Here is a 27,956-nt window from a genome sequence, read left to right as displayed (position 1 = left end):
TTCCTAGGACCAGAAAGGAGCTGGAGTTCTTGCTCCTCTGCACTTACAGACACGTTTTCTCTCTTTTACAGAAGACTCCTTTAATCCCCTGAGCAGAGATTTCAGGTGACTACAAACATTGTAACTTGTCCTGTTTAAATTGCTCTGACTCATTTAAACAGGCACCACAGTTGCTAATATACCTCTATGGCAGTGCTTCTGAAGGCACAACAGGTACATTGGCTGTGACAGCAAAAAAGCACATCGGACCCCTAGAAGACACATCTGCCATTTCAAATTTTAAACATTGAAATTATTAGATTGCCACGCAACCAAGCATATGTTCAATTATCATATTGACAATAGGGTTGTTTCTTCAGAGGCCAAATATCTCCTTGCTCATGTGAATTAAGAAGGCGAGACAGCGAAGACCACCTATTATAAATGCAGGAGATTCTTTTTTTTAAATAAAGTAACAATTATGACGTCACTGACAGTGCCCATAAGACTTGGTTCAAACCCTTTTTAAATGTAACAACAGTGTATTGAAAATTTATCAGCCACCTATATGAGTCTAGCTGCTGTTCTAAGTGCTGCTTGTGGTTATACAGTGAAGTTAAACTGGTTAAAGCAACAATATTGTTCCCTGGGTGGAACATATTACAAAGAAGCAGGTAACATGTCTGGGCAATTAAAAAAAACAAACGAACAAGGAAGATGGACAGAAGAAGGTATTGTCATGAGAGGGAGGAGAGGAGGTATGAGCTTAGATTTCTGTGATCTTTCGATGTTTCACTTTCTGCAGCATTTAATGACTGAAAAATGCTGTTAGTCATTTGCAACCTGCGGTTAGGCTGCAGGACCCACAGAACAGGAACTCCACTGCGGCAGGAGTTAGAAGCAAAAAGCTTTTTTGTGTGGGTTCATTTACTATTTTAATTCAGTTGTATCCTTAGTCGGCTTTAAAGGTCTGGTTGCTATTTCTCCTACCCAATGCTCCTCCTCTTTTTTTGCTGCTTTATTTTCCCTGTTACCTCTGTTCTCTCAGGTAGGGGATGTAGCAGGAGGGAGAGCACAGTGGAAAAAAGCCCAGATTTGCCATTTACCTCCAGTTTCTCTGATTCTACTAATTTATGTAAATTAATTATTTCTCAGAATCTGTGCAACAGCTTATTATTTTAATCCCAGGTTTTTTTGTTTTTGTTTTGTTTTTGTTTTTTGGGGGAGGGGAGAGTTGAAATTCAGAGACATTAAGTGAAGTAGCTGGTTTAACACAATTACCTACAGAACGGCCTAGCAGGTCTGTCCAACACTCAATTAGCGGGTTTCTTTAACTCTCTTGTATCTAATTTCAAAGCTGTTTCGTGGCGGGGGGTGGGGTGGGGTGGTGTCTTGTGAGTTCCTGACCTCCCAGAGGGCAGGGATCTTACCAGAACATCTCCTTTTAAAGCGCCCAACGCCTTGCAGGGCACAGACTCGGTGCCCGGTAGATGCAGGCTCATTAATAGATGAGAAAAAAAAGTGACCGGGCAGAGATAAGCAGTAAATAAAGTGCAAGATTATAGCGGGAAAAGAAGAAAAAGGAAGGAAGAAAAAAAAAATCAAGGGAAAGGAACAAAAGCAAATGTTTACTGAATGCCTTAGGGCCAGTCATCGCACTTAGTCTCTCTTTAAGAGACTCTTTGAGTGTTCCGGCAGCTCGCTGGGCACGAATGTCACCTAATCTTTAGAAATGAGGAACTTAGGCTCAGAAACGGGGTTTCACCCACAATCGCGCGCACGTGGCACAGGTTTCATGGCTTGCCTGCCTCTGGTACCTCTTGCCAGGGTCAGGGTGGTAAAAACGGAGGCTGTTCCCTTCCCATTGATCCTTTAGGGAGCGAAGGGAACAAGGTGCGCGCCTCTGCGCAATAGCGAAGACAAGTGATTAATTAAGCAATTACAACTTTGCCAGCCGCACTCGTCCTCTTGAGTGCCAACCACACTTATCCACACTTTGTTCTTACTCTGAACTAAATCGTGAAGAAACTCAACTCTTTTAGTCACTGCCAGACTTTTTGGACACATCTTCCTTTTCCTGTGACTCAACCCAGGCGAAGGAGTTACGGGTAACCTCTTTCTCTTCACCCAGCCATTACCCAGAATCCAGCGGCGGCCCCTTCTCTCAGCAGCCGCCGGAGCTTCCCGCTGCGGCGTCAGCGCCGGGTCGGGTGGGACGCGGCCCCAAGGTGACGCGCGGCCGCCTCCTCCGCCTGGAGGCTGGGCAGGCTCTCGGGGTAGCTGGAGGCGTGGCCGGTAAGAGGCGGGGCCGAGGAAGTCTGGCTGCCTCAGGAGATGCGCCCGCTCTCGCCGCGTCTCGGCGGCTCCTGGCGCGTGCAAGCGGCTACGGCAGCGGCGGCGACGGGGCCCGCGCAGGTGAGCGGCGTGCGCCGGCCTCTCTGCATCCCCTGGGACGCGGCCTCGGACAGGTGAGGGTGGTGCGGGGTTCATCTGGCCGCGAGCGCGGGTGGAGCACCGGGTCGCCGGTGACTCTCTCCTTTGGGGGGTGGAGGGGTGTCCGCTGCCAACAGAACCGGGGACTTGGGGAACCTGACCGACCGGGAAGGGAATTCAGTGGAGCTGCTAACTCCGGAGCTGCCGGTTCAGTCAGAAGGGTATGTCGAGGACCGGCGTGCTGGAGGGCGCACCGGGGGAGGGCAGCCTGCCCTAGGATTTCTTTGCATTTTAAAGGACCTTCATTAGGTCTCCTTGGGTCGCAGCGGAGTTTGTCACTGCCACCTCCGGGACTCTTTGTGCAGAGGTCAGTCCCTCACTTGGGTGGGATTGGATGCGCTCCCTTCGTGGAGGCCCGGAGAGTCCGCTTCGGTTCCTTGCGCGGACATTTGCTCACCGCCCCCCCCCCCCCACCACGAGAGTTGAAAGCCTTCTGATAATTGTGTAGGTTCCAGAGTGTCTTGTCACATTAAAAAGTATATATATATATCGTGATGGTGGTGGCGACCTTGAGAGGCAATTGCTTCCGCAATTAGTTCCCCAGTGCACTATCCATTTGTTAAGCAAATGGTGCGTTGATGGCTTTTAAATATGGTTGGGTTTCCATGAAGTGGATTAGAATGTCTGAATGAACTTATGCGCGCTGTGTGAAGGTTTCACCTGTGTCTAGGTGCTTACCTAAGTCTGTTCTAGAAGTTCCATCGGCATCGGGAACTTAAAGTTACCAAACAGCCTCCCGGTGAACCTGGGGACTCTAGAAAACCTGTTTCATCGACACACCGAATCACAAACAGGTCTATGGATTGCGATTTCCATTAGCATTCAGTTTTTGCTTGGGTCAGAAGCATTTCAATTTAACTGATATTTGTTGCACGCCTGTTAAGGGGGGGATCTCTATGAGGGCCAGGCTGGTGTGCTGTGTGGTAGCACAGGTGTGGATACAAAAGGGAATTTTAGGGCTGTGGATACAAAAGGGAATTTTAGGGCAGTCGTTTCTCACAGGGGGGTGTTTAGAAAGAGAGCAGTGGGACGTGGTGCTTTTGTCTTTACGGTACCTCTTTGATCTCTGGTAATAAGCATTTTAAATGCAGGGAAAATGAAAATCTTTGGAGAATATTTATCATTAGCCTGGTCTCTCATCCAGAGTGACAAGGATTATCCAAAACCATCCTTAAACTAACGTTGGTAAGAATCAACTCTGTGCCAAGCACCATGCTGATCACTTTACTTAAAAACTTGCATAAAATATACAAAGTAGGTGTTACTTCCTCTGTACAGATGAGAAACTGAGGCAGGGAAGAATCAGGAATTTGTTCACAGTAACTGGTGGACCTGGGAGTTGAGTGTGGATATTTCTGAGTGCAGAACCCATGCTTTTTCACTATTCCAAGTTACTGTGAGACAGATAGTGTAAAGCTGCAGATTTAATGGAAATGATACTTCAAATTTATGTTCACAAAACAATCCACGTCCTGAGAGTTAAAGTAACCACCATGAATAAAACGAGCATTGTTTGTTTTCATTCTCCTTGTTAAACTGAAACCAATCTGGGACAAGAAGATGGACAGCTATTTTAAAAAATATAAAATTTATTCTGTATCTCCTTAACATATTTTTAAGGACCTAATATAGCCAAGTTGGGCAAAGTAGTAAAACTTTATATGTATTCCTTGTGTATTACACATTGAAGTATCCACTAATATTCATATTATTCATATGCTGAGGTATCAGCTAATTTTCTTATTCATGTGCTTTAACATATTTCATCTTAATTTCCTTTTATAGCTTACAGGTGAATAGAGGCCACCTTTGTCACCTAGAAAAGACTTTGTGTGTGTGTATAAATCTATAATCATGAATATTTATTTGAAAAGATATATATAGTTTTCCTTAAATCTATCTCTAGAAGTGTAAGTATGTCAACGTGCTTATTTAGGAAGGAATCCTAAAATTCCAGTTTAGTCTTTTGAATAAATGATCCATAACAGCTCAACTGATGGTTTCTTTAAGTGCATGTAAACCACACAAGTGATTTTTCAAATTAAAATTATTATACTGTGTAGAATGAGAATAGTACTTAGAATTTTAAATAATATTTCCTGACATGGAGAACACTTGCTCTCTGAAAACCTTCCTTATAACTGTTGGTAATTACACACAAAAATTGAGGGGTTTCATATCGAAATTATCTTCAGGTGTTGAAGAAAGTGTTTTTTGTTGAAGAAAGGCTCTTTGCCTCTGTTGGGAGGATCAGGTAGATATTCTGCCTGGATCGTGCTTGGCACATTTGTTTTTCCCTCTATCTTCATTTGACAGAGAAATCGACAAGACACCTTGAACTTCTTTCTAAAAGCATTTGAAATCCTGCCTAGCAGGTGTTTATAAAAGTGTGCTTGACTTGGTTAAGATGCTTTAATGAAGGGGCAGGGTGTGTAATGATTTAGAGAAATTCACAGAAGAGCCGAAGGGCCAAGGAGCAGTGTATGCAGGAGGTGTGAAACGGGCAGATCCAGATTTTGGGAGACCTGAAAGGTAAACAATATGGGTCTCCTTGTTAAGAAAAATAATACAAAATTAGCTATGAAAGTGAATGCCTATTTAGAATGGAAAAAGGAATTGTAGCCATTTGCTGGAGATTGCTATCTCTTTTCGCAGAGATCTTCTTGGGTCATTTACCAGAAACGCTTACATAAAAATGCTTCCTAAAAAAAAAAAAAAAAAATACTTCCTGATTGTAACCTTCTCTCTGAGAACACTCAGCATTTCCCAGCAGCTTGTAGCACTCGTTGGCCCATGCCAGTGAGAGTCCAGAAAATGAAGCTCCGTTACCTTCAAAGAGTGGGAGCGACAGTTGTGGTTGGAGGCAAAGGACCAATGGTCCACTGAGCAGAAAAGCTGCCAACTGGGGCGGAGGAGATCCTGGGCTCATTGGGGTCTCAGGGCACTTCATGTCCAGTGAACAGTTCTGAGAGGAAGGCCCCTGATGATGTCTAAGACCTTCCAGTTTGGTTGGTTCTCCAGGGATGCCTTCGACTGTTGGCTGTCCCAGCTTTCATTCTATGGTACCGTTTATCGAGGGTTTTCTATGTCCCATGCACTGGGTAAGGCCGGGTTCTGATTGCCAGGGAGCACCTGGTCTCTTGGAGCTGATGTCATTGATGATAGTACAGTGTTGGTGCCAGCACAGAGGTCTTGATGCTTGAGCTGAGTTGGGAATTGTGGGTGGAGATACTGAGATGGAAGAGTCTGGGAAGGGCAGTCTAGGGATGTGGAGGGCCATAGAAAGCCTTGGAGGTTTGGACCCACACACTGTCCTCCACTGATGCAGGGAGGCCCCTTAGTATTTTTCCACATGTCTTTCCAAACCAAGCAGTACCCATGCACCTGAGATTAACTTGTTAAAAATGTGTGTTCTCAGGCCCCATCCCAGGCCCCCTGAATCAGAAGCTCTGTGTCTCTGGCACAGCAATCTGTGTTTTAAGAAGCCTTCCAGATGATTCTGGTGTATGCTATAAAGTTTGAGAACCATTGCTTGTAGTGTTTAAGAGAACTGGTAGGGCATAGAATCCCTTGGGAAGATGAAAGGAGAGGAGTAAGATTGGTACTAAGGCTAATATATTATTATTGTAGTATAACTTACCTTACTATCACTGACATTTATGGAGCACTTAGATGGTGCCAGGCATTGTGATTAAGAAATATTAACTCTTTTAATCATCATTACAACCCCAGAGAGAGAGCTGTTATCACTCCAATAATTTATTTATTTATTTACTTAGGCTCTTCCTTTTTTTTATTGATTTACAATGCTGTGTTAGTTTCTGATGTATAGCAGAGCGATTCACTTGTACATATATATACATATTCTTTTTCATATTCTTTTCCATTATGGTTTATTACAGGATATTGAGTATAGCTCCCTGTGCTATACAGTAGGACCTTGTTGTTTACCTGTTTTTTTCCCCTTGGGCTATTTCTAATCTGCCTTTCTGTTAATTGTTGCCTTTTCCTGAGGTCCTGTCCAGTTTTGAGATGGACATGAAGATCACTCCATTTAAATGTGAGAAAACTAAGGCACAGAGAGACAAAGGTGTTGTCCCAGGTCACATGATTGGAAAGCAGTTCAGCCAGGATTCAGGCACAGGCAGTGTGGTTCCAGCGCCCATCTTCCCTCTCTGGGAAGGTCTGGGAGAGTTTCCATCACTGTTGTTGTTTTGTGTTGGCCTTGTGGGAGAGGTCTGGAAGGCAGGCCTGGAACTGCTTGGAATGGCCCATGGAATTTGCTGACCACTTGGGGTTAGCAAGTTTTTCTTTAGGGACAGATTGCCAGATGAGAGAGGAAGAATGTTACTGTCATTCACTCCAAGTGCAAATTTTGAGAATTTCATAAGTAAATGGATATGATTGTGTATATATGATTACATAACATGGAGCACCTCTTTCCCCAGCATAATGATGGGCTTACATGGATTTCCCCAGGGGATGATTGTGGAAGGTGGCCTTGTTTCGGAATACTAGGATTTGATCAGGATATTAGCACAGGGACCTCTCTTCTAAAGGCCAACCCCCCTCCCCAGGCCACAGAGGACTTGAAGATGATGGTGTGTTTGTTCGTCATGTCCTGGAAGGTATCTAGAAGAACTGTACTTGCATTTTCAGTTTTCTTTTCTTTCTGAAAAAAACCATTCTCCACAATTCTGTACATTTTATCATGGAATAGCTCCATCTTGCTAGGCAGCATGTAAAGAATATATAGCTGTAGATATGAGTACCTGTGTCTGTGTAGAATGATGGTTTGCTTTTGGGTGTGAGCCTCAGATTACTAATTCTTTATGATCTCGGAGAGACAGCAGTGAGCTGTCCTGAAGAGAGATCTTAGTTTCCTGCCCAGGACCTGGACCTGGGTAGCCTGGATGAAAACCAGGAATCCTAGCCACCAGACCACCTAGAAGCAAAGTGGCCCTGGCTCTTACCCCCACTGAAAGCAAGAATGTTTCAAGGAGGCATAAACTGTAAAAACAGGTGCAAAGTTTATTATTAGAGACACAGCATAATGTATGGGAGAGCACACAGAGAAACAGTTTATTTATTTAAGTTAGAAGCAAGGCAGAAATATACACCCAGAGAGAAAGGGTATGGGCGTCCTGTCTAATGAGGAGGGGAGCAGTAAAGAGGTGATTTAAATCCCTTATATAGGACAGTTCTTTCAGGTCTTTGTTTACCGTTGGGCAATTATTTTGTTTCCTTTCCCACATCTGACTTGTTCTAGGACCCTCCCCAACATGTGTGCACATCTTTTTTTTATTTTGTAATATATAAATTTATTTTATTTTTGGCTGTGTTGGGTCTTCGTTGCTGCGCATGGGCTTTTCTCTAGTTGCGGCGACTGGGGGCTACTCTTCGTTGCAGTACACGGGCTTCTCATTGAGGTGGCTTCTCTTGTTGTGGAGCACCGGCTCTAGGCGTGCGGGCTTCAGTAGTTGTGGCACTTGGGCTCAGTAGTTGTGACTTGTGGGCTCTAGAGTGCAGGCTCAGTAGTTGTGGCCCACGGGCTTAGTTGCTTTACCGTATGTGGGATCTTCCCGGACCAGGGCTCGAACCCGTGTCCCCTGCATTGGCAGACGGATTCTTAACCACTGTGCCACCAGGGAAGCCCCAATGTGCACATCGTTTTGCTAAGATGGATTTCACTGCAGAGGCCTATGGGTGCATGTCCACACTCACTATAGGGTGGTGCTCCTCCGTTTTTGAACCCCAAGGAGGCTTCCTGTGCGTGTGTAGACAGGGAAGTTTCCCTTGACCTCAGGTCATCTCATCTCTTTACTTCAGCAGAGCTCAGCTTCTGCCACTAGCTTTGTCCTTGGAGTGTCTGGGTGAGAACAAAGCTTCAGTTTTACTCCACTTAACAAACATCAGCTGTCCGGCCCAGGGGCCCATCTGTCTCCTACCTCATTTACTTCTTCTCCAGAGACAAATCCTTAGACAAACATTAATCTGAGTTATGGCAAGCAGTAGAATGCAATTCTGAGAGTACTGGCTGTCTCACTCGTGCGTTCATTCATTCATGTGGTCATTTTCGCTTGCTTGGTTGTGCTAAGCACTCATGTTAGGCACTCGAAGGAAATGCAGTGGTGATGAGCCAGATGTGATCCCTATGGACTAGGAACGGAAAACTTGCTCTGCGATGTTACAGGTGAACAGAGTTAGATGCCCTAATTCTGGCAGTGCGTTGTCAAGAGAGGAGTTAAGATGTTACCATAGTTCAGGACTGAGGTTATAGGGCTTAGTGTAAGGCAGTAGGGAAGCAGAGGTGTGGAAGGATCTGAGAGAGATCTGGGAGGTCACAGAGGTGACCAGGTGGATGTGGGTGGCGAGAGAGAGATTGCTTGGGGCTGAGGTGTGTGTCTTGGGCCCCCAGGTTGGTGCCAGTAACACAAGTCAGGACTAGAGAAGACGGTTTTCTAGAGAATAATCGTGAGTTTCGTGGATGTTGTGAGTTTGAAATGTGTGGATGACTCCAAGGTAGAGATTTGGGTAGACTGATAGAATAATGCAGCTAATCAGAGAACTGAATAATTCAGTGGGGGAGTACTATCAGCAGTTGAAAAATGCTGTCTCCCAAGCAGTGTGGTAAGTGAGAAGCAGGTCGCGGAGGAAATGTGGGCATTTCTCCTGAGTAGGCAGGATAGCAACGCACTCCAATTCCTTTGATGTGAAAAGATGAAAAAGGTTTACTTCTACACTTTCTTCAGAGGGTGGAGATGAATCCTCCACTCTGGCCTTTGCGAGTTTGACAGCCTGAGCTCTGGCCCATGGGAGGAGGCCCTCAGTGTGGAAAGCAGGCCAGGCAGGAGAGTGACATGGGGCTTGCGGAAAGCTGGTCTTCAGATTTTGAGCTCATCTTATTGTCACAAGTTAAAATGCCGTACCATCTTTCCTCTTAATTTGTTATGTTGTATTATTAAAAACACTCATTTATCATTTGTGTATCATGTTTATGGTAAATGAATCATATCATGTAGATTGGCCATATGTGTACATACACACAGATACACACACATATACACATACATGCATGCATACACATATGCATACATATAGGTAGATAGTACATACCATGTAGATTGGCCAGGGCTCTTTTGTAGCTGCTACCGATACAGATGTTACAAGATTCATTTGTATAGAAGATACAGGTTTTCTTAGGTGCTCAGAGTTAAGCTGATGGCTTGTTTAAAACATGTGTTAGAAAGTACCTGAAATACATAAATATTTGTTCTTTTATCCAAAAGCTATTAATTGTGTATTATGCATGCTGTGTGCTAGAGTTTTCCTTGTGAATAAAGCAGAGAGCTCTGTCTCCTTAGAGCCTAGAGGGGAAGTCAGACAGCTTGACAGGTGAGTACAATGAAGTGTGCTGTTAGTTAAGGATAAAGGCACAGTGGGTGGTAGGAGTTAAGTAGTGAAGGACGCCTCCAGGGGCAGGGCTGCCAGTGCTTAGCAGGAAGGATGGGCAGGCACCTCAGCCAGGAAGAAGATTTGGAAGGATCAGAGAGGTTGTTCTGAGAAACGGATGGATGCTTTTGAGGAACTGAAAGTTTGGAATAGCCTGTTTTGTCCATTAAAAGTCAGCTAATAAAAGAGAATGTTCATGAGAGCTGTGAATTGATCAGGGAAACCCAAAAGAAAGTATTCAACTTTTTTTTTTACATCTTTATTGGAGTATAATTGCTTTACAATGGTGTGTTAGTTTCTGCTCTATAACAAAGTGAACCAGTTATACATATACATATGTTCCCATATCTCTTCCCTCTTGCATCTCCCTCCCTCCCACCCTCCCTATCCCACCCTTCCAGGCGGTCACAAAGCACCGAGCTGACCTCCCTGTGCTATGCGGCTGCTTCCCACTAGCTATCTACCTTACGTTTGGTAGTGTATATATGTCCATGCCACTCTCTCGCTTTGTCACAGCTTACCCTTCCCCCTCCCCATATCCTCAAGTCCATTCTCTAGTAGGTCTGTGTCTTTATTCCCATCTTACCCCTAGGTTCTTCATGAACTTTTTTTTTTCCCTTAAATTCCATATCAACTTTTATCTGTGTGACTGTGACCATGTTCAGATCCAAGAAGCAAAACCCAAAAAACCCACAAAAAACAAACAAAACAACCACTCCTCCCCCGCAAAACCCAAACCAAACTAGAAACAAACAAATATAATGATTGTGTAATACTTTTCGGTTGTGAGGAGGACTATTTTTAGCATTATGAAAGATGTTGAGGGTTAGTCTGAGAACTTAGGTAGTATGTCAGAAAAGAACATTGCATTACCTGAACAATAGCTAACGTTATTGCTATGATAGTCTTGCCTAATGTGAAAGATTATATATAAATATGTAAAATTAGCTTAGCTTTCTAGGTTTGTAGTTTGGAAATGCCTTTAGGGTCAGCCCTTTCACCTCCTGATGGCCCTTCATGAACCACCTGGGGCCCAGAGATGCTGGAAGCTTCTTTACCCTCATATGTTGGTAACAAAATCTGTCCAATCTGTCAGGTAAAATGTATCTGTTACTTTTTATTTTTTTATTTTTTTATTATTATTATTTTTTGTGGTACGCGGGCATCTCACTGTTGTGGCCTCTCCCGTTGCGGAGCACGGGCTCCGGACGCACAGGCTCAGCGGCCATGGCTCACGGGCCCAGCCGCTCCGCAGCATGTGGGATCTTCCCGGACCAGGGCACGAACCCGTGTCCCCTGCATCGGCAGGCGGACTCTCAACCACTGCGCCACCAGGGAAGCCCTGTATTTGTTACTTTTTGTCCTATAGTTTCTTGTCTGTTGCTGGACCAGGCTCCGTAATTCACTATCTCCATCTTCTCAGACACTTTACCCCCATTTTCCTTATCTCCTCTTCTATTTGTCATGCACTTTCTACATAGTTTAGTGTTTTGGATCTCGTTAGGAATCCTTGGCACAAGTTGTCTTCAGCATTTTAGGCCTGTCGGAACAGGTAGAATTTCTCTGACATTTCTTTCACTCTCTTTAATCTCAGGTGAGCTGGCACAGAGATACTTAGCTTTAGCCAAGAATGAGAAAGAAGGCTTTCAGGAAGTTTCCTGTGTTAATATCTGAAAAAGAAGACATAGCAGAGCTGAAGAGGTACATGAGGAATTGTTCTTAAATGTTTTAAATGTTTTAAAAACACACACACACACAAAAGTTTAAACACAGGGGCGTGGCCCTGGTCATAATAACAGATTAATATTCAGTTGCTTTATTAACTACTTTTTATCAACTTCCAGTCTTGTGTCATTTCTAGCTTTGTCACCATGTGCTCAAGATCCTAAATCACTCATTTATTGCTTAGTTTTGGGGTTCAATCGCCAATATGTGCCATTTCATTGATAGTGTTTTTTTCCTTTAATGGAAGGAGTTTTTGGCTTTTCCTAGTTTACAGGTCGTACAGGCTCAGCTGCGATTCACTTCGTTTAGTGTGCTAGCTGCCTGCCACTGCTGAGCTTCTGTTAGGTGGGAGCATTATCTTATTTACTCTAATCCTGTCAGGGACCCTCCTAGGTAGGAGTCATCCCCTTTTAATAGAAGAAAACAGTGAGACTCAGAGAAGCCCGATAACTTGTTCAGGGTTACACAATTGGATGGAATTTTAGTTTTTTTCCGACTCTTCCATTCCAGCCAGTGCTATTTCAACCATTCCACTCTGCCTTGCTTCCCAGTGAAGCTGTTTAACCACAAGACCAGAGAATCTACAAGACCTGTTCCAAATAAGACTCAAGGAATTTCCCTGCAGCCTGGGGTTGGAAGCAGCTGCTCTGCGCCTTCCCAGGGTGAAGGCATAGTTGAAACCTTTCACCTTTCACATCGGCGAAGCCCTGGAATCCTGCTAGACCCTCTTCTGGACATGGATTTGGCATGGTCTTGATAAATATATTGCTTTAGAGCAGTTTCATGCCCAAAGATTGTGAATACATGAATCTGGATATTCTGGAAAGGTCTCTCCCCTTTATCTGACCCAAGTGATGCATAAAACACGTAATTGTTGTAATAGATTTGCGGAGCAAAGCAGGTGGTCCCTTCCATCTAAACACCATGCGTAATTCCCTAGTGTTCACAGGAGAGCTACCTCACAGTGTTTTTGTGTTTTTAAATTGATGTAAGCTTTTAAGTACATGCAGATGTTGACATTTCAAAATCCAAGTAAAATTCCTGTGGTGGAATTGATCAAATCTAGGTGCTTTTTTGTTACTCATTTATTTCTGAGCATTAGGCCCATTTATCAAATGAGATCTTTTAAGGGTCCACAGTAGACGGATGAGGTTGATGTTCTGTTTGATGTGGTCTTGGAGAAACTGGAGTTACTTGTGCTGGACATTCTGCTTATGCCATACCTCCTAAGAACCCTCCTTTAGTGGACGTAGAGCCTGTGGCCTCGTAGGATGTGACAGCAGATGCTGAACCTGATGTGGTGGAAGTGGGAATGGAGAGGGTTTAAGGTAAGCTCCCTAGCACCCTGCGAATTGATGTCCTGTGCTTTTGAACAGAATGATTATCAGTGTCATCTGCATTCATTCCAATAAGAAACATAACAGACATTCATATATAATGAAAGATAAGTTGGTGCTTTGGTTAAACTATTTTTTTTTTTTTTTTTTTTTTGTGGTACGTGGGCCTCTCACTGTTGGGGCCTCTCCTGTTGCGGAGCACAGGCTCTGGACGCGCAGGCTCAGCGGCCATGGCTCACGAGCCCAGCCGCTCCGCGGCATGTGGGATCTTCCCGGACCAGGGCACGAACCTGTGTCCCCTGCATCGGCAGGGGGACTCTCAACCACTGCGCCCCCAGGGAAGCCCGGTTAAACTATTTTTTTAATGCAGATTTTGCTGACCAGTTCTGGATGTCTTGTCAGTGTGATTTTGGTAGTTTTTTTGGTTTGTAATAACATTCCGAATCTAGCCAATTGGAAAACCAGCCCCTGCCTTGAAATATTGTTTTTTTGGTAGTGGCTATGAGTCAGAGCTAACTGACTTAGAATTTATAAAACATTGGTTTTATTGTTGCTTTTAACATTATGTGATAAAGCATGGTATGAAATAGTATAGAGCAAAACCCCTTTACATACACACGTATTTATACTGTTACTATACGCTAGTATATGAATGTGTGTGTGTGTGTGTGTGTATATATATATATATATATATTTTGTTGTTGTTGTTGTTGTTGTTCTGGAAATGAGCATTAGAAACTTACCAGTGGTTACTTTTTGGAAATGGTCTAGTCTGGGCTGAGTCACTTTTCGTTGTGAGCTTCTCTGCACAATTACAATTTCCTAAAGGCATACCTTGAAAAAATATTGCCAGGGTTAATTGGATGGTGAGATAACAGGCCTTTTTTTGTTGTATTTAAGATGTCATTTAAAAAGAAGTCATCCTTGGACATGAGAATATTAAAAATACTTTGAATTTCTTTAACATTCTAAAGCTTTTAAAAAGTCTCCGGTATTTATTATCAGATTTTACCAGCCAAACATCTTCTCTGTTAGAGGTCTGGAAATACTACAGTGGCACTACAGTGCCTGCTAGTTGATATGATTAAGGAGAGAAAAGTTTCCAAGATTCTATCTACTCAATGAGCCTTCCTGGAGGCCACCTCGGATGAGGTAGGCATGGGGTGGGACCACTTCGGAAACCTCCACCCCAGTAGGCTGGCTATGGGACCCCACTCTGTGGCTCACTTAACTCATCATGACCCAGTTACTGGGAAGAGCCAGGGTTTGGAATTCAGACCAACCTGGGCTCAAATGTCAACTCTGCCATTTGTAGGACTTCATCATCTCCAAAGCTTGGGTTCATTATTTGTAAAATGGAGATAAAAATCCTTACCTTGGGGTGCTGTGACGATTAATAATAATCCCTGCGGAGTGCCTTGTATGTAATAAGTACTTTATACATTCCTGTTATTCGAGGAAAAGAGGGAGTCTGGCTACTTGGTAATGAGTAAGCCTGCAGAGGTTTGGGGAAGTGAGTGCCCACAGTGTTATGGGAGTTTTTCCCAGAGATCAGGCCCCTCGGCACTGCTGATGCTTTGTTCTGTATTTTCTTCCAACCAGAATAAGAGTAAGAAGGAGTAGGGCAGGAAGCATGAGTAGGAGCTGGTACTAAATGACAGTATTTCAAAAACTAACTGGAGACACATTTTAGGGAGCAATAAAATTTATCAAATTCAGTCCTTTTTACCCACCTTGAGGCCGTTCTTTTTAGAGATGAGACATCATCCTTCCTTTTTTTTTTTTAATTTTAGATTTTTACTTTCACTTTTAAGGTGTTTTTCACTTTTGCATTTTTAAGTAAGTCTTGAGAGCAGAAAGTGGATATTGGTCATGTACACGTTCTATTGATTGTGCTGGATTTAGCACTTTCTTGGTGATTACAGTATAATTTGATGAAAGCCCAGCCACTCCTGGGGGAAACCTGACAATGTTGCCTAAATATATATGGATGAAAGAATACCTTGGAAGGCTGTCTTTGGAAGGTGACAGCTAATCAGTGTCTTTCTTGGGTTCACATGCCTACATTTCTGATTGCAAAAAAAAAGAAAGAAAGAAAGAAAAAAGGAACGATTAGCTGTGATTTTCTGTTTATACGGGGCAATAGAGAAAATAGAAGTGGTTCCTACTTTCAAAAAGCTTATCTCCTTGGAGAGTCAAGATCCATCTTTGTGAAAAGATTATTAGTGGCACCCTCTTGGGAACAGAGAGGATTTTTTAAAGGCAGGTGAGGTCTGTTTTAGGCTGATGCGAGGGAAAATGCGATCTGAGTCTGGAAGGATGGAGAGGAAGTGACCCTCAAAGGCTTGTAGAGGTCGCCAGGAGAGATCTGCACTGTTTATCTCTGTTCCTTTCATAGCGTGTGGCCTCCTGGAACTTTGCTGAAGGACCCTTTGCGATGCTGCATGTTTTAGGATTAGGTACCATGAAGCAGGAGATGAAGTGACAGAGACTGGGGGACAAGGTTGCATAAAGATCAAGAACGTGGAGTTGGGCTGTTGGGCCTGAATCTTGGCTCTGCTACATATTGACTGTGTGCTGCTGGGCAAGTTACTTAAACTTTCTGTGCCTTAGTTTACCCGTCAGGGAATGAGGCTTCTAATAGTACCTACCTTATAGGGTTATGAGGATTAAACGACAGATGCACTTAAAGTGGTTGGTGTGTGATGTCTGTTACCCCTAATGCCTCATGTATGGAGTAGTTACAGTAGCTGCTGCTGTTGCTGTTGTTTTTATAACATTGATGGTGGGGAGGCTTATTTTAGCTGAAATGACCTAGAAGGTGTCCTGTTTGCCCATCTTAATAGAACCTCACTATTGCTTCGTATTTAAAAACTCATTTGCAGTATTTTAGCTCAGTGGGAAGATTTGTTTGGATACGTCTGATCGCTCCAAGCCTTTTCCTAGCTGATGTTCTAGTAAATGAGTTGCAAAGTGCATGGGTTGAGAGAGTGTAGAAAATTAGGAAAGTTCATTTGGGAATTATGAATTTAAGCTGTTACATGATAGCGGCCACTTCATGGATCTGACACTGGCATTGATGGAATCAGAGTGGTGGGGGAAGAATCGATGTAACCTTTTTAAGAGATTAGATGGTTTTAATATTGATAATAGTGTTCTCTACCTTTTCATTTGAGAGATGCTGCTATAATGGAATGGTTTATAAACACTAATGTGTGCTGACTGCATTCTGAGAGTGAGTAATCCCTTTGGGTATTTTGAGACAAAAAGTTCTGTGATCTGGGCAAATGTCACTTTAATGCACCACTGAGAGTTTTAGAAATATATTCTTCAAATAAAGCATATTTCACATGAGTGTAGGAAATAGCCAATAATCTATATTTTAAAAACCTCTCTTTAAACTTTAAAAAAAATTAACAGTTCTGTTTTGAACTAAATTTTATTTTATAAATTGAAATATAGTTGATTTACAATGTTGTGTTAGTTTCAGGTGTACAGCAAAGTGATTCAGTTATACATATACATGTATCAATTCTTTTCCTTAATAGGTTATTACAAAATATTGAGTACAGTTCTCTGTGTTATACAGTAGGTCCTTGTTGGTTATTTGTTTTATATATAGTAGTGTGTAAATGTTAATCCCAAACTCCTAATTTATCCCTCCTTAAAAACCTTTCTCAGGCAAGGAAAGGCTTGGTGCTTGGTGTATGCAGGTGTGTGTGTATATGTGACTGATGAATTTTAATCCATTTATAGCAGTTTTCCTTATTTGATTCAGACATTTGGATCAGTTCAGAGGTGATCAGGTGCACATAAATTAGTTCCTCATGAATGCATCTTGGAAGCCTCACCTGTTGTCTTTACTTGGTCCTGACCTGCTAGGGGACCCTGGCTATCTCCAGGAGCCTCAGGATTGAGGAGCATCTTAGATGACTGAAATCCAAACATTGATGGGAAGAGAGGAAAGGGCCTGGGTTTGTAGGCTTTTGCGGTCATGCCCAGTTCTAGGATCTTTCAGTTCTTGGTTGAGGGTTTCAGAGATGAATTAGGTGGGTTTCATCGTCAACCTGCAGACTGTGATTTTATAAAGTTGATAAGAGGAGTGAATCATTCCATTATGAAATGAATGGGGAAAACCAGAGGGGAAGGGCAGGCAGGTAAAATATGCTCCACCCTCAGCATGATGACACCCAGGTCTCTAATGAGGCTGTGTCAGGACTGATTTAATGCTCTGTATAAGATACATGAAACTGCTCACACATCCTATCACAGAGCAATAAATATATTGCCCAGTGTTATTTAATGAATGATTAAACATGTATTAAAGAGCTTACGCATTGTGAGACTTTTCAGGTTGATGGAATATACTGGTCTCTAGGCAGGCTTGGAGTTCTGGGAAATATTTAGTCACGATAGTAGTAGAGGAATTGCCATCTGAGTTCGTTTGTTCCTTCCTCCCTCCCTTCCTCCCTCCCTTCCTTCCTTCCTTCCTTCCTTCCTTCCTTCCTTCCTTCCTTCCTTCCTTCCTTCCTTCTGCTGCTAAGGCCAGGTATTGTGCTGAAGTTGCAGATGTGGACCAGGCAAATACAGCCCCATCTCCTCAGAGGACTTAATTATTGTGGGGGGTGGGAGGTGGATTGGGGAGACCAAGTAAACAAACTGATGAGATAATTTTGATCATCAAGGTCATGCTGAATGTCAGGTGTGACAAGAGATTATAGTGCAGAAATGCAGCTTCATACTAGAGGGTCAGGTTCTGGGTTAGGGTTAGGGTCAGGCTTGCTAAGGAAGCGATGCTGGATCTGAGGTCTGAAAGAGCCAGTGTTTGATCTGTGGGGAGAACAGATTATATAACAGCCTCGAACCAAAACTCCCTAGACCTTCATCCTAAATATTTGCTACACGCATTTTTCTCCTTGCTCTGGGGCTGCAGCAGTCTCCTGCATTCAGGCATGAACATTAGACCTGGTAAAACTGAACATTCTGGAAATGATGGCTTCTCCCAGGCCAGGTGTTCACTCTGGGTTGGTGAGCCTTCCTCCTACAACCCATGTCAACTGAACTTTACCCCTAATAAGAGCTCTTCTGTGTTTACTTTCCAATTATCCTGGCTGGTTAGGTGAGCCCAGAGCTTACTTTAACTTTCCGCTCATGCCTAATACACGTGTGATTTCACTTGATGCCGTTAGCTTTCTGTAAATGACACACCAGCCTGCTGTATTCTCACATGGTCAAGATTCTGCCCACTGGTGTCAATACACCTGCTGGAAATTAGAGCTTCCTCTTTTTTCATTCTGACTCTTTTCAACTATGGATTATTTTTAGGCTTTTTCTGTCTTTTCTGAAGTTTGAATTGTTTTGTGTATTTATAGAAAACGAATGAAAGCAGCCGATGAGGCTTTGCAAAGCTTCAAGTGCCTGAATCGAGAACCCTGTATGGTCAGGGAACTCGCCCAGCGGTGTCAACGCTGCCACGGTGGCTTGAGCTGGTACTCTGTATTTCTTGTTGATTAACTCTAAGTACAGAACAGTGCCGTTTTCTCCTTTACCGTAGAAGAGAATGGTTATCAGAATTACAACCTTATAGGGAAGCAGACATTTATTAAATAAAATATTAACCCCAAACTTAGATGCTACTCACACCCTGGGTTTTGTAGATAAATGCTTATTCAGGCTCTTCTCTCTTTGGAGACTTCTGTTCTGCACAGAGGCAATAACATGAAAACATTTTATTGCAGATAAGTAGGAATTACAGCAACCTAATAATAAGACAGATTAAGTAGATGTCTGTCCTGATTCCCTAGCACGTGTCTGTACCATGTCAATGAAGTGACTGCGTTCCTTTTTAAGAATTTATGTTTAGAATATTAAATTCTAAAACTGTATACATGGACTTTTCTACATTGGCTGTTAGATAAGAACTAATTAGCTATGTCATGTTTTGAGTTGCTAAGGCCTCTTGAGTTGATTGTTCTAAGGAAAGCCGTAGAATACCCTTGGTCCTTCCACAGGACCCACATTTCTGATATTAGTGCCGAGACAGAGATGGCAAATAGCTGGCATAGAGCATTTGTTCCCCTTCTGAAGCCCATGGCAGATATTCATGTTGATGACATCATGTTTTCCACTGAGCCTCAGAATCCTTTGCAATAACAGTTCTTCAGGCAGCTGCCATCAGTTGATCTGAGCTGGTCATCAGAAACCTAGCTGTCATCCAAGATAATCTGGGGTTGAACTTTTCCTTTATGATGGGGGAAAGCACACACAGACACACACATCCACAAAATACCATTGTACACATTGCTTTTATTTTTATGTGTATTTATTATGCAAACAGCATGATGTCAATACTAAAGAGAATACAAACTAAAAATTCAGAGAGAAAGAAGGTATTCTCTGTGTTGAAAAAACTAGCCATTCACAGTTTTTCTGTGTTTCCTTCTAGCCTAGTCCATACTTACACATCATTTTCTAGAGCTGCAAACATAGATTAGGTACAATTTCAGTTTGTGTGTTTTCCTTTTAAAATTATATCATAAATCATTTTCCAGGTGGCTACATAGCATCAGAGAACTAATTTTTAATGGTGGCATTAATGAAGATTAGTGGTTCACATTTCTGTTCACGAGTGTGTGTATCTCTACAAATACATCACTGAAATGATATGCATTCTGTGCTAGGCTTATAGTACATTTATATTTTATATTATAGTACATTATAGTACATTTATATTATATTTATATAAATATTTATATAAACATTTATATTATAGTACATTCCTAGGCTTATAGTACATTTATATTTTATATTAACGTGATTGTCCCCTTGTGCAAACTGTGCGATGCATTCTGTTCTTCACCTGTGATCAAGGGGTAATTTAAATTTTCACGTGGTGAGCATATATAGGGAGTTAGTAGAGAAGGCTATGAACCATGTGATTTTGTATGGATTTTCTTTAATATACTCTAAATATAAAAACACATTAAGGCAAATCACTGGGCTCTCTAAAGAACTAACACAGTGGAATAGCCTTGAAAACAAATTTATCTAAGTGAATTTATACCTCACGATGGGGACTGAGAGTTGTGTATTTTTCCTTTTAGTAGCTCAGAGAGGGTCTTTGTATCTCAGCTGTATGAAATGCCATGAGCTCTGCGAGGTGAGATCACTCAGAGCACAATCATAAAATGAAGAAATGTGGCCTGAAACTATACATTTGAGTTGTATGCTTATTTATAGAATCCAGCACGAAGGGACTAAGAGAGCAAAATCGACAGCATAGCCCAACAATTTTAGTACAAAAATGATCCTTTCTGGGGAAAAAAGCTCTTTTCATTGTGTTATTAAATGTGACTCAGTGCTGAGTATTTATAGAGTGAGAAGCCATAGAAAATGTCCACCTAGTCAAGTTTTAGCAAGTATCCTATCCAAATTAGAAGCAATATGTAGATATTTATATACTGACATAAGAAACACGACTGTAGAAATTGATTTGAAAATTGTGGCTCTTGGGTGACTTTTGTTTGATTGACAGTGTATGGAAATGTGGAAATTTCACACAGATATTTGGACTGGGAGCGTCTCTTGAAAAACCAGAGTGTTGGGACAGCCCTTGGCCACAGTGAGGAGGACCTTTGCTCCAGGGAGTCCTGTGTGCTCTCTGGCTTGCCTCATCCTCCACCACAACTCATCTGCCTGTGTTCCTGTTTTTCTTCTGTGGCACCCATGATCACCTGAGATTTGGACCCTGCTACAGACACACTTGTCTTATTATTTTACCTAATACATCCTCTTAAATGGTATCACTTTATAGATCCATCTATTCACTCCAACTAGGCTTAAAAATCAATTTTATAACTTACTTAAAATTTTTGAATTGTCAGAAAATCAACATAACATAAAATTTACCACCCTACCCATTTCTTTTTTTTTTTTTTTTTTTTTTTGCGGTACGCGGGCCTCTCCCATTGCGGAGCACAGGCTCCGGACGCACAGGCTCAGCGGCCATGGTTCACGGGACCAGCCGCTCCGCAGCATGTGGGACCTTCCCGGACCGGGGCACGAACCTGTGTCCCCTGCATCGGCAGGCAGACTCTCAACCACTGAGCCACCAGGGAAGCCCCTGTTATTTTTTTAATAGTGGCCATCCTAATGGGTGTGAGGTGGTATTTCATTGTAATTTTGATTTGCATTTCCCTAATGATTAATGATGTTTTAAAAGTTTACTATAGGTGCAAAACACGACCTTTTGAATTGTCATGGAAAAAAAATTACCTGGAGAGGCAAAAGATGTGGATTTTAGCCAAGTCTCTATCCTAATTAGCCATCTGACCTTCAGTTCCATTTAACAGATGTGAATTAGACCTCTGTCAAGCGCTGATGGCTGCACTGGGTGCCACAGGGAGGAGAAAAATAAATCACAATTTTTTCATTCGTGTCTCTGGTTTATAGTTTTCTTGTCTCTGAAAGTAAAACGGCTGAAATCTTTTCTAATTCTGAAGTTTTTAACCTGTGACCTAAGGATGTACGTGCAATCCAGGGTCTCTTCAGACTAGGTAGGATTGCCTACCATCCAAATACAACATGAAAACGTTAACGTTGAGGGGAAAGGGAAATGGTGAGATTTTTGAGGCGTCTACGATTAAAATCTGAATTTTATATATTTACAATTTTCACTTAGCCTTAAGTTATGAGTTTGATTTTGAAAATTTAACCTATTTTAATCAGATAATACTATTTATTACATTGTCGCTGGCATAAGACTACGGAGAATTTCTCTCCTCTTCACAGCAAAGCTTCTCGAGAGGGCGTCTCTTGTCATATCTTCCCTTCCTGCCTTCTCAGTGCTCTGCATTCTGGCTTCTGTGTTCCCAAGGGCTCTACTTCCCTCCCAATAGCCAAAAACAATGGATGCACTTTAGCTTTCTTCAGCCGACTTCTCTGAGATATTTGAAATAGTTGGTCTCTCCCTCTTTGAAACTCTTTCCTGTCTCAGCTTCCTTGATGGCTCCCTTTTCCTCCCTAGCTCTCCTGTGCCTCTCTGGAGAGTGCTCAGTTTTTATTCCAAGTTGTCTTTTCTCTGTGCTGCCGCTAAAAGTATGTGATCCCTATGGTTCTGTCCCTAATCTTGTTTTCTTTTTACTTTACACACTGGCTTGGGAAAGGGGGAGGGTTCCTATCCTCTTCATTTCTGTCCAAACCTTGTTTTTAAACTGTAAACTTGGACAGCCAGTTGAGCTATGTAGTCTATCTCCAATTTGATAACTTATCAGTCCTTCCGACTGAAGATATTCAACGTGGAATTCATCTTGTTTTCTGTAAATGGCTCTTGCTTTTACTTTCCTGTGTTCATTGGTAGTTTCCATGGATTCCCTGCTGCCTGTCTAGAAACCTTTGACATCTGCCTTTGCCTTACTCCTACCCGCCCAACACATGTAAGCAAATAGACAACATATTTCAGCTTCTCAACTAGTCCCCTCATCTCTGTTCTAATTACCATCTCCTTGGTCTGTGCCCTTACCATGATGGGTTGATCCATCTGAAGTGCTCTATTAGCATCTTATTCTTAATACCTCATAGATCACACTGTATTGAAATTGTTTTGTTCTCTCTCCTACTGAATTGAGTGCCTCAGGAGAATGACAAGTGTATATTTTACTCTTTGAGCTAATACCTAGGGAAGAAAAATCATACCCTCATTACCACTGCACCCCAGTTTTTAAAAAAAAAACTCATAAAAACATGAACAGTGTGATAGTTCCTTTTCATGTCAAAGATCTAATTCTGTTTCAGTATTCATGGAGTTGTAACCCTTAAAATCCAAAGATGGAAAAAGAAAGTTTTCTCATTAGTTAAAAAAAAAATCTGGTATTGTTTTAGCTCATTGGTGGGTTGAAACCAACATCTGCTTTTAAGGTGGCTTTTTATGCTCTAGAGCACACTGTTTACTTTCACCTTCAATGACTCAGATTTCAAACTGTATAAATCAGGGTTGCACATGTGTGCACTGAAATGACGGGGCAATGGTGGGTGACATGATAGAAATCTTTAAATACTTCGATGGTGGATTGGTGACAGCACATGATTTCTTCATAGCATTTGGATATTTTAATAGTTACTTTCCACTTGCTTCTGTTTATTATTGCTGCTTATTTCATAGGGTATTTAAATACCATCACTAGTTAATTAGCCTTTGTAATTTTCTGTATTCTTTTTCACTCTAATGCATCAATAATTATGTCATCCACCATGTCTCTTTGTTTTTTTTTAAATTCTTATTTTATAATTTTGACTGATTTACACAGAAGAGAGATTTGGTGATCCCTAGTTAGTGACGGCAGTGTAGCTTAAGGTATAAGCACAGATTTTGTGGTAAGAGAGAAGCTGGTTTAAATCCTGGTACTGCCACTTACTAGCTGATGATTTGCTTAATATTTCTAATCCTTGATTTACTCTCATGTTTAATCAGAGTAATTTTGTGTACCTCTATTATGGTTGTGAGGATTCAGCAAACTCTTAGAGAAAAAGTATTCAGTAGAGGGCTTGCCTATAGTTATCACAAAATAAAGGGTCACTATTTATCATTCTTGAACTAACTACCCACTTGATTTGGAAATTTGACAAATGTGTCCAACGTATGTTTTCTTGAAGCAGTTATTTCATACGTGGATGAAGTTGAGATCAACGAAACTCAGCTATACAAATGTTAAGAAAACACAGATTTTATGTTCTGATAAATACTAAGTTGTAGACATATTTGTTGGATAAATGAATGAATTTAAACTGTCATTCTTGTCCTTATGAGAGTAAACATTACTTTATCATTGAGCACAACCTTAGATGATTGATGACTCTATTTAGAAACTAATGACTTTACCAGAGAGAATTTTCAAACTCTGTTGCATTGCTTGTAATTTCAACAGTGTCACTGTATCATTTTCTAAAGCTTGAAGTTTTCAGATAGGTTTAATCTAGCATTTTTGTAAAAGATGTATTATGCTTGGGAAGGGTCAGTAATATGATGGCAAAGCTGGGGTTGATGGAAACACAACTTTTCTGAATCACCCATTGGAAGATCTCCCCTTTCTAAAGACAACTTTCAATAAATAGCATTGATTAATACTTTAAAAATAGTCCCTAACATTTTGAGCTTATAGCTACACACTGAATTTCCTGGTGAAATGATCAGTCTAGTCAGGACTGTTGACTGAAATGATTTCTAATATATCTTTACAGAAGACTGCTAAGTTTCAAGTTTGGTCAGCCAGGCACTTTGGAGACCTAAGAGAGAAACAGGATTAGAAGATCTTTTTAGATTTGTTACTGTTTCAAGTAGAGAGATTTTCTTCTGTGGGACTGAGATCTTTGGTATTAGCAATCATTTGGATGTAAATGGCTAGAAAGTTGACTGTTAATTTTTTTTTTTTTAGCAGTTTTGTTTTTGTCATAGCACTTATCACCATCTAACATAATAATATTTTAATAATTATTTATTTTATTTGTCTGTTTTCCCAGAGTAGTGATAAATTCCATTTAGATAAAGACCTCCAAGCAGCGAGAGTGTACACCGTGAGGAATCCTGTTTTAGTAGAAGGGATTGCAGGAGGTCTCTCTGGGTTTATGCTGGATGGTTTTAAGGAAGAACCAGGGGAGGCTGGGACCACCTCCATGCTGTGTGCTGTCCTGAAACCAGGGCAGTTTAACAATTGACTATTCCAGTAATCTTTGCTCAGGAGACAGGAAGAATAAAGTAAAGTTGGGGGAGCTGGAATGAAAGAAATAATCACTCATGACAGTAGGGGGTTAATACAATGTTTGACAGCTATGGCGTGATCTTGGGGAACATGTGTTTTATCGACTTTGCTGCTGGACTTCTCTCTCTGTAAGTATGTCACAGTGTGAATTTTAGCAGGGATGATTTTTCTTAAGTGTCCCATGAAGAGTTTTGTCTTTTCTTCACAGCCACATTCTAGTTTCCAGAACAATTCTTGACGTATGGTAAGAATAAAATACAAGCACCCATCCCCTCCTCCCATGTCTGTTGAAGGAATAACAACTTTTATTGATGATATATTTTAGTTTGTCCTTAAGCTGTTCGCCTACAAAATATGGGGCTCCTTTCAGACAAAAAGGAAAGTCCCAGTAAATACTTGCAAAAATTTGCATGGCATTATTTAGATTGACTGGCCATTATAATGTCCCTAGTGAATATCAGGAAGGCAGCTGGCTTAGGGATTGGTTTCTTTTCTGTGAGCGTGATTCTCAGTGAAGTAAAGGACCTTTTTGAGAGGAAGTGTAACTTTCTCAGGTTCTTGTTTCCTGCATAGACCTTTTTGAGAGGAAGTGTAATCTCTCATGTTCTCATTTCCTGCGTGGATGGAATAGGCAGTGGATAATGTAAGATGTGGTGTAGGATTTATGGATACGCTGTATTGAAATCTGAATAATCGAAAGCTCAAAACGAAAAAGTGAATAGTAAACCAAAGAACCTTTGATCCTTTAAGCTGGTCTCACTCCTCTGACTCTTGTGTAAGACGGAGTCTCCACAGCACCCAGTATGGTCCTTAAAATATACACCGAATAAGATTCATCCTCTTACCGAATAAGATCCATCCTCTTACCGACCTCCCCCTCCCCTCCCCTCTCCCTCCCTGCTGCATTGACTTCCCAGCTTACTTAAAATAAAATCTAAAGTCTTTGTCGGGCCAACCTCTTCTCCGATGTCATCTCTTCCTACTGCCCACTGGGTCCTGCAGGTCTGGCTGTGTTGACTTCTTTGCTCTTCCTAGGATACAGGGAGCATGCTTCTGGATTTGGGCTTTGCATCCACTCTCCCCTCTGGAATCCTCTTCCCCAAAGAGCCAGTGTTTCTCTTCCTCCTTGTCACTTAGATGTCTGCTCCTATGTTTCTTCTTCCTCTGTGAAATGGCTCCATCGCCCCCTCCATGCGTATATATCCCCACTTCAAGAGAGCAGATCCCTCTGATTGATTTGGCCACTGAATTGTTGAATATACAAGAGGTCAAGTCAGGCTTGGGAAGCTGTTCCTGGGAGTGCATTTAAAAGAACTTTCAGAGTTTATGATAGATCAGACCGAATTCAACCTTATCTCCTGTACATTTTGCATCTGCAACAGTGCTGCATGTTCACTACAATGAACTGAAAGAATTACAGAGAAAACTTGTTTTGTTTTGGAAATGTCACCATTTAAAGAATATTTATGGTCCATTCGGCACATTGACCTTTCATTGCGCTTCAATCTCATGAGGGTTTCTAACTCCTGTCGCTTATTCACTGCTAAATCAAGCCTTCAGTGAACCAGATTTTTGTAACCCCACTTTATGTTAAATGGGTTTATTTTAATGTTGTAAGCTTGAATTTCTGCTCTAATAATGAGCGACTCCTTTCTCAAAGGAGATGCAAATCTTTTTTTTTTCTCCCTACCTCTGCCTCATCACCTGGGTCCAGAGACTGGCATCTGTGTCTACTTTTGAAAATGCAAATTATATGAATGGGCCGGAGGAAGCAACAGGAAGCAGTGTATAGTGTAGTTTGTAAATGTTAGGGTAAACTTGAGACAAATGAGATCATTTGTTGAAATTAAAATTCCCCAAGAGAAACACCCTTTAGCAGAGGTGGCAGCAGTGTTTACTGAAAACCCTGTTTAAATCACACTTGGATGTTTTCTTTCAAAACAAGCACCTTGCCTATTTAAGCTTGTCTGGTTTGTATTACATTGTTACCTGATACATTTTTCTGAGAGAAGAGACACAGTTCTGAAAATAGTCATTGCCTAAAGGGGAAAAACAAATTCTTTTCTTAGTATTACAGGCTTTTTTTTTTTTTTTTTTTTTCCCAGCAGATTAAAGGATCTCACTGTCCGGGTGCTCTAGAAATGTTCTCTGCATGCTCTTTTGATCAGACATCCTATTAGTGGATACTTTTTGAGCAGACACACCCAATATTTACTTACAAATTATGTACATGTGCTGTGGTATTGATAGTACATGTATTATTAAACATTCACAAAAATAGAAATTAAAAGGACACATTAGATCAGTCTGAATGGAAGTCCCAGTGTTTTCTGTGCACATCCCATGGCTGTTCTGGTCCCTCCATGGGGCAGGCTCAGTGCATCCTGGGGACTGCCTCCCCTGAGCCTCATGGGTTTGCAGGATCTCCGTGAAAATGCACCATGAAAAGGTGCTCAAACTCTGCACAGGGAGGCTGGAGAGAGAGTAATCTGCCAATGGTCCTGAAAGTCATCTGCTAAACTCACTGCATTCTTCATTCTTCATAACATGTTAGAGTGCATAGGGTGCCTGGTGTGGGGTGGTGATCAGGATGCAGAAGTTCATGTTCCACATCTATTTCTGTTTTTGTTCTATTCCTGCAGCTGTTACTGCTGCTGTATGCCTCTTGAAAACGGAAATATTTTTTGGAAATGGAAAGTTTTTAAAAAATTTTATTTGGTTCCAAATTCTGACCTGAACTCTTAGGAGGCTATTTGGTCTCTGTGTCATTTAGTGTGAATCTTATGTTTGATTATGGGATGCTGACTCAAATACCATTTAGGTTGTTATACAATACACAACACTTTCTAAAATTTTAAGTTCTATATTCCGAGACAAACCTGGCCCAAGAGTTTCATATAAGGAATGTGGGAATGTGCTGCTCTTGCTTCTTTGAAGCCTAAATCGCCCTGTTGTTCAGGTTCTTGCTGTAAGACCATTCTTTTAAAGGATACCTGCATTCTGAGGGTCTTGATTACTTAAAAAGGCTTTACTCAAATCTCTGCCGTGGAAAAGAGTGTACCTGCGCTGATTTGCTCACTTGTGCCAATATGGTCATTTCTGCCTTATGATGATAGGATTGAACAGTAGATGACTCCAGTCTAACCTGTAATACCCTCCTCACTGCCAGATAATTGCCCTTTCCAGATCCCATACATTTGCTGAGGAGCCTTTCACC

The 27,956-nt window shown here is 41.7% G+C and overlaps 1 protein-coding gene across 8 annotated transcripts in view; it reads left to right on the top strand.

Annotated features, from left to right (window-relative positions):
* The first annotated feature begins 2,281 nt into the window (after positions 1-2,281).
* Positions 2,282-27,956, top strand: part of MCTP2 (multiple C2 and transmembrane domain containing 2) — a 252,690-nt gene continuing 227,015 nt past the window's right edge. For 3 of the 8 annotated variants that reach the window (XM_073801360.1, XM_019945846.3, XM_033852093.2), the window contains exon 1: positions 2,292-2,447. The gene's annotated coding sequence lies outside the window, so the exon portion shown is untranslated. Of the gene's footprint in view, positions 2,448-27,956 lie in introns of all 8 variants that reach the window. The other 5 variants (XM_033852092.2, XM_019945842.3, XM_019945844.2 and 2 more) reach the window with 4 other exon arrangements.

This window comes from Tursiops truncatus, chromosome 2 (assembly GCF_011762595.2).
Source record: "Tursiops truncatus isolate mTurTru1 chromosome 2, mTurTru1.mat.Y, whole genome shotgun sequence".
NCBI classification, from domain to species: domain Eukaryota; kingdom Metazoa; phylum Chordata; class Mammalia; order Artiodactyla; family Delphinidae; genus Tursiops; species Tursiops truncatus.
This window is presented reverse-complemented; position numbering and strand designations above follow the sequence as displayed.